We start from the raw sequence: 13,795 nt of genomic DNA on the forward strand, positions 1-13,795 counted from the left end.
AGCTCAGCCCATGCTAAGAGTGGCCCAGATACCTGTAGGGAGACATGGACTGTCCACCAGCCTGGGATGGGAGGGGTCAAAGAGCAGCCCCAGCTTATGTCCCCGCTCCCTGGGCTCCATGCCCAGAGCTGAAGAAGGATCTGTCGCTACCCGGGCAGCTCTTATCATGGCCCAGCTGCGGCTTTTCAGCCCTGCCCCCAGGTCTGGCTGGAAGCCAGGGCTGAGTCTGGGTAAGAGCCATGTGGGCAGCTGTGGGGAGCCACAGACCCTCCACCTGCCCTGGGCCGGAGATCCAATGGGCAGGGACAGGCGCAGGTTCTGGGTTCCGGCTTGGCTGGGGACTGGGCCTCGGGGAAGAAGGGTGGGGCCCCGCCCTCTGCCACTTTAGGCAGAATCCATCACCCCTAATGAGGCACAACATTAGCTTTACTGTTCTGATGTCACTAATCAGCATAGCTATCCAAATAGAAAGGCTTGATAAATTTACCAGACTCTGTCTAGCTGAAGGAGTAAATGCATGAATTACTGGCTAATAAACATGTCTGGTAAGGGGACAAGTGAGATCCATGGAGACAAGTACTACTAACCAGAGGTCCTGTTCTGTGAAGTTGGGAGGGTGTTGGCATTCCTATGATGAAGCTGTCAATGTATGCTGATGTAAGGATCCATTTTTCACATTCTCCTCAGGCTTGTAAGTACCAGCCAACAGGAAAGTCCTCTTGCTGTTGAAAGAGAGGGTTCTTTCTGAAACCTAGCTGCTGGATAAGGAGAGTCAGGGTTACATTATCTCTATTTTATCCCTTTTGTCCTACACAGTTAGATTTTTCGGCTGTTCCTCTATGAATATTGTTGGTGCATGCTTGTATTGCTGCTTGCAGCTTTTGCTTGCATTAGCAGAGTAATGCTGATGTGATTCTTAACAGGGTTTTGTAATTTACCATTCTTTCCTTGATTTCATTCTGCTGCTGCCTGGGTAATCATGAGAAACAGTAGTCTGTCAGCAACTCAGGAAGACTGCAGAGCATCAGTTCAGATCTAGATGGTTACCTCTGCAACCAGTAGTGTGTCTCTGTACACAAACTGTTTTTAAAAAAGAAATTTTTAAATTTGGCCTAAATTGATGGACTAAGCCCAAACTCACCCGGAAAGCTTCCTCCTCAATGGTAGTGAGGTTGAGTTTTAAATCTTTGCTTTAAAAAGTCATGATTGTTTCTTCTGCTTTGGAACAGCATAATTATGTGGACCAGCTCTTTTCGTATATGCAAACGTATATGCAATAGAACAGAAACAATCACCCAGTAACACACAAATGAACAAGCCAATATGTTAGCAAGAAGAGGCATTTATAATTTTTTGGGTGGGTGCAGAAGAAGAATATTTGAATGATTGGTGGATTTTAATTATTAAATCAGCAGCACAGGTACAACTTAAAATTATTGCTAAAGTCTTTATATTTCTAGTAAAGAAGTTGGCTTTGCAAATGTTTGTTACAGTGGGGGTGGAATCCAGATGGAAGTTGGATCTCTCAGCGGAATTGAGACAGAATACTTTGTGGGAATGCAAGATGGCACTGTAAGCCACTGCTGGTGGGGGATATTGTAATAATATCAGCAATATTGTGCTGAAAGTTGGAAACTGGTAACTAAAAGCACATTGGAGGGAACAGATGATTTTAATGACATGAAAAACATTTTTTGAATGTCAGTAATCAGCAAACCACAAAACAAAATGATCTCGTGATCAGAGTTCTGATTTTTTTCACTAGGAGCTACAATCTAGTCAAAGGTAATCCATCTTTTCTTCACTCTGCACTTTTTTTAGCCTTATTGCGTATAGGTTTTCAGAAAGGAAAATATGTACCATTAATTCGCATGACAGAATGGGAATTAGCAACATTATGTGTGTCAGAACTTCCTCTTTCAGAATAACACCATTTCAGTCTGCAGGAAATAATTCCATGAAAGCAAATCTTTACAAAAATTATTGGTATTTGTTTATCTCTTTATTTAAGGGTGGTCTCTTGTTGATCAAAATGTACTTTTATTCTAACTGTTGAACAGTGGAACTTTCCTGCAAAATGGCAGGGAGAAACTGAGGTGAACAGAATTGTTTCTGTCTCTAAACTTCTATGATCCTTTTGTTTCATAGTCATTTAGATTAGAACACTTCTGTATATACTAGGTAATTATGGTGTTGTGGACAGAAGTGAGTGTTAACAAAATGGAAAGATTTGGACTATAAACAGTGGCGTTTGAGGTGAGCCAAACTAGTGTGGAAAAATAAACTTATAAAGAAACAGAACTTCACTTTAACAGGTTTATTCTGTGCTGCCAAAATACCTTCTATTGAATCTACTTTCTGAAGGATAGTATTAGACACATATGGGTAAATTCTTCCAAGTTGCACACGTTTTGAGCATCCCCAAAACCTGACCTCCTTTCTCCAACATATTATGCTTTCAGTTCTGAAAATGTTGGAAAGACCAATGGATTCTGTTTAGGAAGTTGGCTAAGACGGCAAATTGTTAAACAGTGGAACATGTTTTTTATTAAACTATTGCATCTTTAGAATGGTATGACTACAAATCAAGAATTATCATACAGTATGTGAAAGCTTTTAGTGAAAATTGCCAGGAGGTTGGTTGAAACTAGCTGGATGAAATTCTGGTTCCATTGAAGTCAGTGAAAATATTATATAGACTTCAGTGAAGCCAGAATTTCACCCAGTAATTGCCAAAATCTGCCAGTAGAGAGAGGGGGAAGCATGTGCTTCCTAAATAGCACAGTTCCTCTGGCATACTCCGAGAATGATTGATTGAATTTTGAGGGGGGACAGAACCTCCATTTTTCCAGGGAGGAAGGACAAACCATGGCCGATGGATGGATTGACTGATTATGTGGAAAAAACAACTGAAACTCAATCAAAGAATGCCACAAATGGGAACCAGTGACTGAAATGGGGGCTTGACGGCAAAAGAAATTTGAAAGAATGAGGATGAAGGAGGAGAATCTTGTCTGGGTCCTTCTTGAAAATGATGACTTTTAAAGTTATAGTGTTTATACACATCCAGTCCTTATTAAAATACAGTACCAAATCCCATCCTCTACAAATGCACAAAGGTAGGCAAGAAGGCAGTAAAGTAGAACTCTGAACAAAACGTTATGATGGTTCTTTCAAACTGAACATTGACTTAATACAGCTTTGAAACTTTACTAAGCAGAAGAAAAACATTTTTCCTTTTTTTAGTAGTTTACGTTTAACACAGTATTGTATTTTATTTGTGGTTTTTTTGATTTCTGCTGCCTGACTGTGCATTTTCCAAATGAAGTGATCAGTCTGTAACTCTGGTGTTTTTCTGAGGTTCTTCTGTAATGTGAAGGACAAGAACATGCCACTGTTAGGTTTTCTTCACCAAGAACCTTTTGTTTTCCTTAAAATGTTTCTTGTTCACTCTTTGTAGTAAATATGAACATGAATTCTGAGCATTTGAGAGCAAGAAATAATTCCTGTTGCCCTGCTCTAGACTTTTGCTGCATATTAGTATGTGTGAATGTGCATAGTGACATTTTATACAAAGACGGCTGTTGTGATGTCTGTCTCTTTCATAAAATAACAGACTTCAGAAAAAGTCTGTATGTTTTTGTACACATTTCTATAGTGGAGATTCAGTTATGAGTATGAGTACATTTATTTTAATGGGAAGTAATGACTGATAAGTGGAGAAGAGGGTTAACTTAAAATCAAAATAAGTATATGTAACGGATGATGGCAGGATTCAAGTGATAAAAAGAAACAGAAGTTGCTTTCAGATGAAACTAACAATATAAAGTGAGACTCCTTTTTGAGGTGGGGACTGCCTTCCTGCAAGGGTGCTACTAGAATATAAATAATGATGAATATAAGACACAGGACACATTATGTAATAATAACATGGAAGTTAATTCATCTGCGGTGTCTGTTTGGTCTTTTTTAAAATGGTGTTTGTCTTTATCAGACAAGATTTTTTTTTTAAATTAAATGTGTTGATGATCTAAAGCTGCAGGCCACCACGTAGGCTTAGTGTCTTATTGAAGTATCACTTCAATGAAAAAGGTGCTGGTGGGCATACTTCTCCCTGCTAACTGATCTGTAGATCAGCACAGTTGCTACTGGAGCTGTCCTCTGTTTGCTGTCCCAGTCAGAGGTCAAGTGCTGTGATGATACAGCATAGTAACTTGCTACTGCAGAAGTGGTGGAGCTACTACGCTTAAGTAAAGACTCTGCAAAGACTGTCAGCCTGACTTCAAGTGTGAAGCCTTGCCAAAGAACAACTCCAGTTTCTGTTGGTGTTTTTATATTGGTCGTTGCCCACATCTTCTGCAAAAATAATTAGACGAGGATAATCCCCTAAAATGCTTATTTTTGTGTGTAAAATATTTACAACATTATTTTGACTTCTACCATAATGTAATTTAAAATTCTCAAGCCAAGTTTCTAGGACTCTAAAGAAGGGGAGTTTAAAACAAAATATATACTATACTTTGTCATTTGCATCATTAAGAAAAGTGTTTCTGTAATGTTAATTAGGTAGTAACTGCTGTTTTCTGTGTGCTTTAATTACTGTATGTTGCTTGATTATATATAATGAAATAAGCTTAAGGTTATTCTAGATAGTTAAACAGAGTAGTTATGTATTTGCTCACTGTTTAGGATCAGGCTTTTGGGGATGTGGTGGAGGGAAGCTCAAGAAACAAAATGGTTAAATTAAGGCGGAAGTCTGACGTGATACGTGAACACTTTAAGAATTATAGACTGAACTTTAAAGTTTCCATTTATAACTGATACTAATAAAATACTGAACACATTTTTAACCATATTTACATATAACCACATAATAGCTAATGAAAATTGTGACTTTCAAATAATTTGAAGTGTAAATTTTACATTTACATTGTACATTTGACAGTTCAATTCTGCATCATACCATATAATTGAGACATGTCTCAAGGATTTTTAAAAAAATCCTTATCCTCAGTTTTATTCAGTAATAGCTGTAGTACTGGTAGATAATTCATTTGTATATCTGCAGGCCTGCATACCTGATTCAGCACTGTTGTATTGATTGTTGTAACTTTTAAGAAGCCTTTTTGATAAAATTTATCTATTATTCATTGTTTTATATCTTTTATTATTTTTGACTAACAGTGCTGAACAGAAAGTCATGGTTAATGTTTGTGTAGCTGCCTGCCCTTTTAATTATTAAAATTCAAGATATGTTTCATGTGCATGAGATAAAACAGCGTTAATACATGGATTTGAATATCCTTCATATTGAAATGAAAAAATTGGAATCCTATTGTGAACCTGTCATAAACAGATAGCTAAGGGTTAATGTCTCTTTCACCTGAAACACCTGACCAGAGAACCAATCAGGAAACCGGATTTTTTCAACCTTGGGTGGAGGGAAGTGTGTCTCTGAGTCTTTTGTCTGTCTGCCAGCTTTCCTCTGAGCTTTGGAGAAGTAGTTCTATTTTCTAGTCTTCTGTTTCTAAGTGTAAGGACAAAGAGATCAGATAGTAAGTTTTATGGTTTCTTTTCTTTGGTATTTGCATGAATGTAAGTGCTGGAAATGCTTTGATTTGTATTCTTTTTGAATAAGGCTGTTTATTCAATATTCTTTTCAGCAATTGACCCTGTGTTGTATCATCTTAATACAGAGAGAACATTTGTATTTTTTCTTTCTTTTTTATATAAAGCTTTCTTTTAAGACCTGTTGGAGTTTTTCTTTACTTCAGGGAAATTGAGTCTGTACTCACCAGGGAATTGGTGGGAGGAAGAAATCAAGGGGAGAGCTGTGTGTTGGATTGCTAGCCTGATTTTGCATTTCCTCTGGGTGAAGAGGAAAGTGCTTTTGTTCCAGGATTGGGAACGGAGAGGGGGAATCACTCCGCGTAGTTTCACAGAGCTTGTGTCTGTGTATCTCTCCAGGAGCATCTGGAGGGGGGAAGGGAAAAAGGATTATTTCCCTTTGTTGTGAGACTCAAGGGATTTGGGTCTTGGGGTCCCCAGGGAAGGTTTTTCAGTGGGACCAGAGTGCCCCAAAACACTCTAATTTTTTGGGTGGTGGCAGCAGGTACCAGGTCCAAGCTGGTAACTAAGCTTGGAGGTTTTCATGCTAACCCCCATATTTTGGACGCTAAGGTCCAAATCTGGGAATAAGGTTATGTCATGGTGGCAGTGGCGGGAGATAGACAGAATCCAGAAGCCAGTAGGAATATTATATTTTTCTTTTCTCTGCTAAGGGCTTTTTAGCAGAGAGAAACAGTTTGGTTTTAAAAGGGAACCAGAGAGAAATTTTTTTTTCTGCTCTCTCTAGCAGTTTGTGGTTTGCATGTTAAGCGAGAAGACTGTTGAGGGTCTTTTGTCATGCAATAGCCCTTCCATTAGGAGGCAAAGTACCAGCACTTATATGCATGCAAATAAAGTGGTTTTTCTGGTTTCCCTTAATTGAACATTAGCTAGAGAGAGAAAAGGAAAAAAGCACTGTTGCTAGGCAGACTTCAGGAGGCAACAGAGCCTGCAGTTCAAAAGAGAAACACCGGAGGGCACCCCAACACAAGAAAACAGGAACCATGTCTACCAGGACAAAAATGGAGGCCGAAGACCAATTCAAAGAAGCTGAACACAGGCGAGAGATGGAAAAACACAAACAGGAACTAGAAATAAAACAAAAAGAGATGGAGATAAAAGAAAAGGAAGAAAGCCTCAAACTGGCAGCCTTCCAAAGAGAACAGGCAGCCCAAGAGGCAGCACACAAAAGAAAACTAGAAGAAGAAGAGGTGGCCCACCGCCGAGAAATGGAAAGCACCAAAAAGAAATGGAAAAGCACCAAAAAGAAATGGAAAAACAACAAAAAGAAATGGAAAAACAACAAAAAGAGAATGAAGAGAAGGAAAAACAGAGAAAACATGAACTGGAGATGGCAAAAGCTGGGCTGCATGTGCCAGCCAACCCTAACAACCCGGCGCCAATTATTGCTCCACAGCACAGGAAATTTCCCACCTACAAGGCAGGTGATGACACCGAGGCCTTCTTGGAAAATTTTGAAAGAGCCTGTCTTGGGTACAGCATCCCCGAAGACCAGTACATGGTAGAATTAAGGCCACACCTCAGTGGACCTTTAGCAGAGGTGGCAGCTGAAATGCCAAAGCCGCAAATGAATGACTATAAACTTTTTCAAACCAAGGCCACATACAGGATGGGGATAACCCCAGATCATGCCCGTCGGCGCTTCAGAACCCAAAAGTGGAAACCAGAGGTGTCATTTCCCAAACACGCCTACTACATTGCAAAAAACTATGAGGCCTGGTTAACAGGAAACAACATTCAAACCTTGGAAGACGTGAACCTCCTCATACAAATGGAGCAGTTCTTGGATGGTGTTCCTGAAGACATCACACGGTACATACAAGATAGAAATCCCAAAACTATCGCTGAGGCGGGGGAGATTGGAGCCAAATGGATGGAACTGGCAGAAAGCAAAAAAGCTACTGTCAAGGGGAACGATTACCCCAGGGGGCACACAGACCATAAACCCTACAACCGAGGACAGCCAAAGACCCTACATACCACCCAAGTAAAGCCACAGATACCCTACTCTTCAACCTCACCAGTCTCCAGTAACTCACCTCGGCCCAGTGACCCATCAGATGGAAGATGCTTTAAGTGTAATGAACTGGGACATATCAAGGCCAACTGTCCCAAGAACACCATGCGAGTGCAATTCATTACACCACCATCACCCCAAAGATCCCCAGGCCCAGATGCCTCTCAAATACCCTTGGAGCGAAGGGAAAATTTGAGAGTGGGCGGAAAGAAGGTTACTGCGTGGAGAGACACGGGGGCACAAGTGTCAGCTATCCACCAATCCTTCGTTGACCCCAAATTCATCAACCCAAAGGCCAAAGTTACAATTTACCCCTTCATGTCACAAGCTGTAGACTTGCCTACAGCTCAACTGCCTGTCCAGTACAAAGGCTGGTCAGGAATGTGGACTTTTGCAGTCTATGACAATTATCCTATCCCCATGCTACTAGGGGAAGACTTGGCCAACCAGGTGAGGCGGGCCAAGAGAGTGGAAATGGTTACACGTAGCCAAACCAGGCAAGCTTCCAGACCCATTCCTGTTCCTGAGCCGTCCACAGAAGCCCCGTCTGTGTTACCAGAGACCCAGACAGAGGCAGTGGACCTGGATTCCATGCCTACCACTGAAACAGCCACAGCATCTCCAGTCCCAGGCCCGGAACTGGAACAGCAACCAGCACCAGCAAGTGCAACCACATCTTCAAACTCAACGCCAGAGGGCGCCAGCAAGCCAGAACTGGCAGAAGCAAAAGACAGCCATACCCAAAAGGCTCAGCCAGAGCCTGAAATACCCTCAGGTGCACCAGCGGAGAGCGGTTCACCAGCAACGGAAACAACCCCATCACCTACATCGCTTCCAGAGGGACCAAGCCCAAGTCCACAGTCTGAGGAAGAACTGGTGACCCCAGCCTCAAGGGAACAGTTCCAGGCTGAGCAGGAAGCAGATGACAGCCTTCAGAAAGCGTGGGCGGCGGCACGGAGCACCCCACCGCCTCTCAGCTCTTCTAATCGATCCCGGTTTGTTATAGACCAAGGACTTTTATACAAGAAAATTCTTTCTGGTGGACACCGGGAAGAATGGCAGCCGCAAAAACAGTTGGTGGTTCCAACTAAGTACCGGGGGAAGCTCTTAAGCTTAGCCCATGATCATCCCAGTGGCCATGCTGGGGTGAACAGAACCAAGGACCGGTTGGGGAAGTCCTTCCACTGGGAGGGGATGGGCAAGGATGTTGCCAAGTATGTCCGGTCTTGTGAGGTATGCCAAAGAGTGGGTAAGCCTCAAGATCAGGTCAAGGCTCCTCTCCAGCCACTCCCCATAATTGAGGTCCCATTTCAGCGAGTAGCTGTGGATATTCTGGGCCCTTTCCCAAAAAAGACGCCCAGAGGAAAGCAGTACGTACTGACTTTAGTGGACTTTGCTACCCGATGGCCAGAAGCAGTAGCTCTAGGCAACACCAGGGCTAACACTGTGTGCCTGGCCCTAACAGACATCTTTGCCAGGGTAGGTTGGCCCTCTGACATCCTTACAGATTCAGGGTCTAATTTCCTGGCAGGGACCATGGAAAAACTGTGGGAAACTCATGGGGTGAATCACTTGGTTGCCACCCCGTACCACCATCAAACCAATGGCCTGGTGGAAAGGTTCAATGAAACTTTGGGGGCCATGATACGAAAATTCATCAACGAATTCTCCAATAATTGGGACCTAGTGTTGCAGCAGTTGCTGTTTGCCTACAGGGCTGTACCACATCCCAGTTTAGGGTTTTCACCATTTGAACTTGTGTATGGTCACGAGGTTAAGGGGCCATTACAGTTGGTGAAGCAGCAATGGGAGGGGTTTACGCCTTCTCCAGGAACTAACATTCTGGACTTTGTAAGCAACCTACAAAGCACCCTCCGACACTCTTTAGCCCTTGCTAGAGAGAACCTAAAGGATGCTCAAGAAGAGCAAAAGGCCTGGTATGACAGACATGCCAGAGAACGTTCCTTCAAGGTAGGAGACCAGGTTATGGTCTTGAAGGCGCAACAGGCCCATAAGATGGAAGCATCATGGGAAGGGCCATTCACGGTCCAAGAGCGCCTGGGAGCTGTAAACTACCTCATAGCATTTCCCAATTCCCCACTAAAGCCTAAAGTGTACCATGTTAATTCTCTCAAGCCTTTCTATTCCAGAGACTTACAGGTTTGTCAGTTTACAGTCCAGGGAGATGATGCTGAGTGGCCTGACGGTGTCTACTACGATGGGAAAAAAGACGGTGGCGTGCAAGAGGTGAACCTCTCAACCACCCTGGAACGTCTGCAGCGGCAACAAATCAAGGAGCTGTGCACTAGCTTCGCCCCATTGTTCTCAGCCACCCCAGGACGGACTGAACGAGCATACCACTCCATTGATACAGGTAATGCTCACCCAATCAGAACCCCACCCTACCGGGTGTCTCCTCATGCCCAAGCTGCTATAGAACGGGAGATCCAGAACATGCTACAGATGGGTATAATCCGCTCATCTACCAGTGCATGGGCATCTCCAGTGGTTCTGGTACCCAAACCAGATGGGGAAATACGCTTTTGCGTGGACTACCGTAAGCTAAATGCGGTAACTCGTCCGGACAACTATCCAATGCCACGCACTGATGAGCTATTGGAAAAGTTGGGACGTGCCCAGTTCATCTCTACCATAGACTTAACCAAGGGGTACTGGCAAGTACCGCTAGATGAACCTGCCAAGGAGAGGTCAGCATTCGTCACCCATACGGGGGTGTATGAATTCAATGTCCTTCCTTCGGCCTTCGAAATGCACCCGCCACCTTCCAGAGGCTGGTAGACGGTCTACTAGCTGGACTGGGAGAATTTGCAGTTGCCTACCTTGATGATGTGGCCATTTTTTCAGACTCCTGGCCCGAACACCTACTCCAGCTGGAAAAGGTCTTTGAGCGCATCAGGCAGGCAGGACTAACTGTTAAGGCCAAAAAGTGTCAAATAGGCCAAAACAGAGTGACTTACCTGGGGCACCAGGTGGGTCGAGGAACCATAAACCCCCTACAGGCCAAGGTGGATGCTATCCAAAAGTGGCCTGTCCCAAGGTCAAAGAAACAGGTCCAATCCTTCTTAGGCTTGGCCAGATACTACAGGCGATTTGTGCCACACTACAGCCAAATCGCTGCCCCATTGACCGACCTAACCAAAAAGACCCAGCCAAATGCCGTTAAGTGGACTGATGAGTGTCAAAAAGCCTTTACCCAGCTTAAGGCAACACTCATGTCTGACCCTGTACTCAGGGCCCCGGATTTTGACAAACCATTCCTAGTAACCACAGATGCATCTGAGCGTGGTATAGGAGCAGTACTCATGCAGGAAGCAACAGATCACAACTTCCATCCTGTCGTGTTTCTCAGCAAGAAACTGTCTGAGAGGGAAAGTCACTGGTCAGTCAGTGAAAAGGAATGCTATGCCATTGTGTACGCCCTGGAAAAGCTACGCCCATATGTTTGGGGACGGCGGTTCCAACTACAAACTGACCATGCTGCACTAAAGTGGCTTCATACTGCCAAGGGGAACAACAAGAAACTTCTTCGTTGGAGTTTAGCTCTCCAAGATTTTGATTTTGAAATTCAACACATCACAGGAGCTTCTAACAAAGTTGCTGATGCACTCTCCCGTGAGAGTTTCCCAGAATCCAGTAGTTAAAAAGTGTTCTTAACATGTAAAAGTCTGTTAGTTATATACTTAGTAGTATATGTAAAGGTGCATGTGTTGTATTAATCTGTTTATTTTCAAGTTCTAGAAGGAAATTGCCGCCAGTGAGCTTTCCCACTGTCTGCAATTTGGGGGGCGTGTCATAAACAGATAGCTAAGGGTTAATGTCTCTTTCACCTGAAACACCTGACCAGAGAACCAATCAGGAAACCGGATTTTTTCAACCTTGGGTGGAGGGAAGTGTGTCTCTGAGTCTTTTGTCTGTCTGCCAGCTTTCCTCTGAGCTTTGGAGAAGTAGTTCTATTTTCTAGTCTTCTGTTTCTAAGTGTAAGGACAAAGAGATCAGATAGTAAGTTTTATGGTTTCTTTTCTTTGGTATTTGCATGAATGTAAGTGCTGGAAATGCTTTGATTTGTATTCTTTTTGAATAAGGCTGTTTATTCAATATTCTTTTCAGCAATTGACCCTGTGTTGTATCATCTTAATACAGAGAGAACATTTGTATTTTTTCTTTCTTTTTTATATAAAGCTTTCTTTTAAGACCTGTTGGAGTTTTTCTTTACTTCAGGGAAATTGAGTCTGTACTCACCAGGGAATTGGTGGGAGGAAGAAATCAAGGGGAGAGCTGTGTGTTGGATTGCTAGCCTGATTTTGCATTTCCTCTGGGTGAAGAGGAAAGTGCTTTTGTTCCAGGATTGGGAACGGAGAGGGGGAATCACTCCGCGTAGTTTCACAGAGCTTGTGTCTGTGTATCTCTCCAGGAGCATCTGGAGGGGGGAAGGGAAAAAGGATTATTTCCCTTTGTTGTGAGACTCAAGGGATTTGGGTCTTGGGGTCCCCAGGGAAGGTTTTTCAGTGGGACCAGAGTGCCCCAAAACACTCTAATTTTTTGGGTGGTGGCAGCAGGTACCAGGTCCAAGCTGGTAACTAAGCTTGGAGGTTTTCATGCTAACCCCCATATTTTGGACGCTAAGGTCCAAATCTGGGAATAAGGTTATAACAGAACCAAACTTTTTTTTTTATAATGTGAAATACTATCTGTAATTTCTTTGGCTCCTTTTATGAGAATATTTTAAAGACTTTATGCTAGCTGTTGAGGTAACTAACATTGCAAACCGCTAGCAGTTTTAATATTCTTTTCATATAATTGTCTTCAACTCTGGTCTTTGCAGGAGATGGTACTTTAACTACCCAAGAGATTTTCCTTGATGTCTTTTTCTGAGATTCTAGTGGTTTCATTTTAGCAATCAGATGTGGCCATAAACAAACAGCTTACATTTTCAGTTGATGCATAACTTTTTCATTTGCTAGCTTGATCCCTAGTTAAATTTTGTGGTCATATTTACATACTTTTTCTCCTTAGATCTCAGACGAGTTTAATATAAGAAGCTGTGTAGCTCTGATCATGAACTGACTTTGAAAGATGTGGAAAATATATGGAGACAAACATTTCTGTATTATGAAAGCTTTTTCCCTGAAGACATTGATCTTTCTTTCTTTTTTTTTTTTTACAGGAAAGTTTTAAAAACAGATGTTAAAATATGGTCATTTATAATTATTATCTATCAGTGTAATACCATTGAATAAATCATTGAATCAGTGGTGGTTCATGGTCTTTAGATTGGTTTTTAAACTTCTCTTTAACATGTTTTATAAACACTTTAACAAAGGAAAATGATAAAGCTCAACAGAAATATATTCAATATATATTCCAAAAAGAAAAAGCCATTTTAGGTTTGTTTTCATTGGCCTAATAAAAAATTGTTATTTCAAATGCTGTTCTTGTAGGGCCTAAATTGGGGTAATTGATGCAGTTGATTTGAGAATGGGATATTACAAGCGCTGAACAAACACTTTTTCTCTGTGAAAAAACTATCTTCCAAAAAAGTAAAATATTAACTTAAAATATCTCTTGCTAGTGCAAGGATTAAAAAAAAACCAAACCCCTTACATTTGGTAAAATTACCTTAATTTCCCAATTAGTATTTTGTTTTGGGGCTGAGGTATTTTTGATGAAGGGATCAAACTTATTGCAGTTGATCGTGGTTTTAGTATGAAGGAGGGTGACCAGATGTCCCAATTTTTGGGTCTTTTTCTTATATAGGCTCCTATTACCCCTCCACCTCCTGTCCGATTTTTCACACTTGCTGTCTGCTCACCCTAGTATGAAGGCCTCTGGGCGTTTTCAAGTGACTAAACATTTTCCTTGTGTTACGGTTGGTCTTGTTAATTACTAGAGATGAGTGTTTATAATTATTGTAAATATCTTGTCTTCTGAACTTTAAAATCATCTGAGTGCTGATAAGTTTCAGGTAAAACTTTTTCAATAAATGCATTTTACTGCTGTGTATTCTGGGTTGGAAGCAATAAGAATTAAGTATTTACTTAAGTTTTCTTAGTATTAACATGTATTTAGAAAAAAACATTTGTTAGCATGAAAAAGTCTTTAAAATATGAATTTTGCCAAATTTTTATTTAC

General features: G+C 41.8%; 1 protein-coding gene across 3 annotated transcripts in view; it reads left to right on the forward strand.

Annotated features, from left to right (window-relative positions):
* The window catches only part of OLA1 (Obg like ATPase 1), a 201,047-nt gene that overhangs the window by 81,421 nt on the left and 105,831 nt on the right, over positions 1 to 13,795 (forward strand). Inside the window, exon 1 of one of the 3 annotated variants that reach the window (XM_030581119.1) lies at positions 517 to 691. The exons of the other annotated variants lie outside the window; for them this stretch is intronic. The gene's annotated coding sequence lies outside the window, so the exon portion shown is untranslated. Of the gene's footprint in view, positions 1 to 516; positions 692 to 13,795 lie in introns of those variants that run through there. 3 annotated transcript variants of the gene reach the window in all.

The sequence above is a fragment of the Gopherus evgoodei genome, chromosome 11 (genome assembly GCF_007399415.2).
Source record: "Gopherus evgoodei ecotype Sinaloan lineage chromosome 11, rGopEvg1_v1.p, whole genome shotgun sequence".
Taxonomy (NCBI): domain Eukaryota; kingdom Metazoa; phylum Chordata; order Testudines; family Testudinidae; genus Gopherus; species Gopherus evgoodei.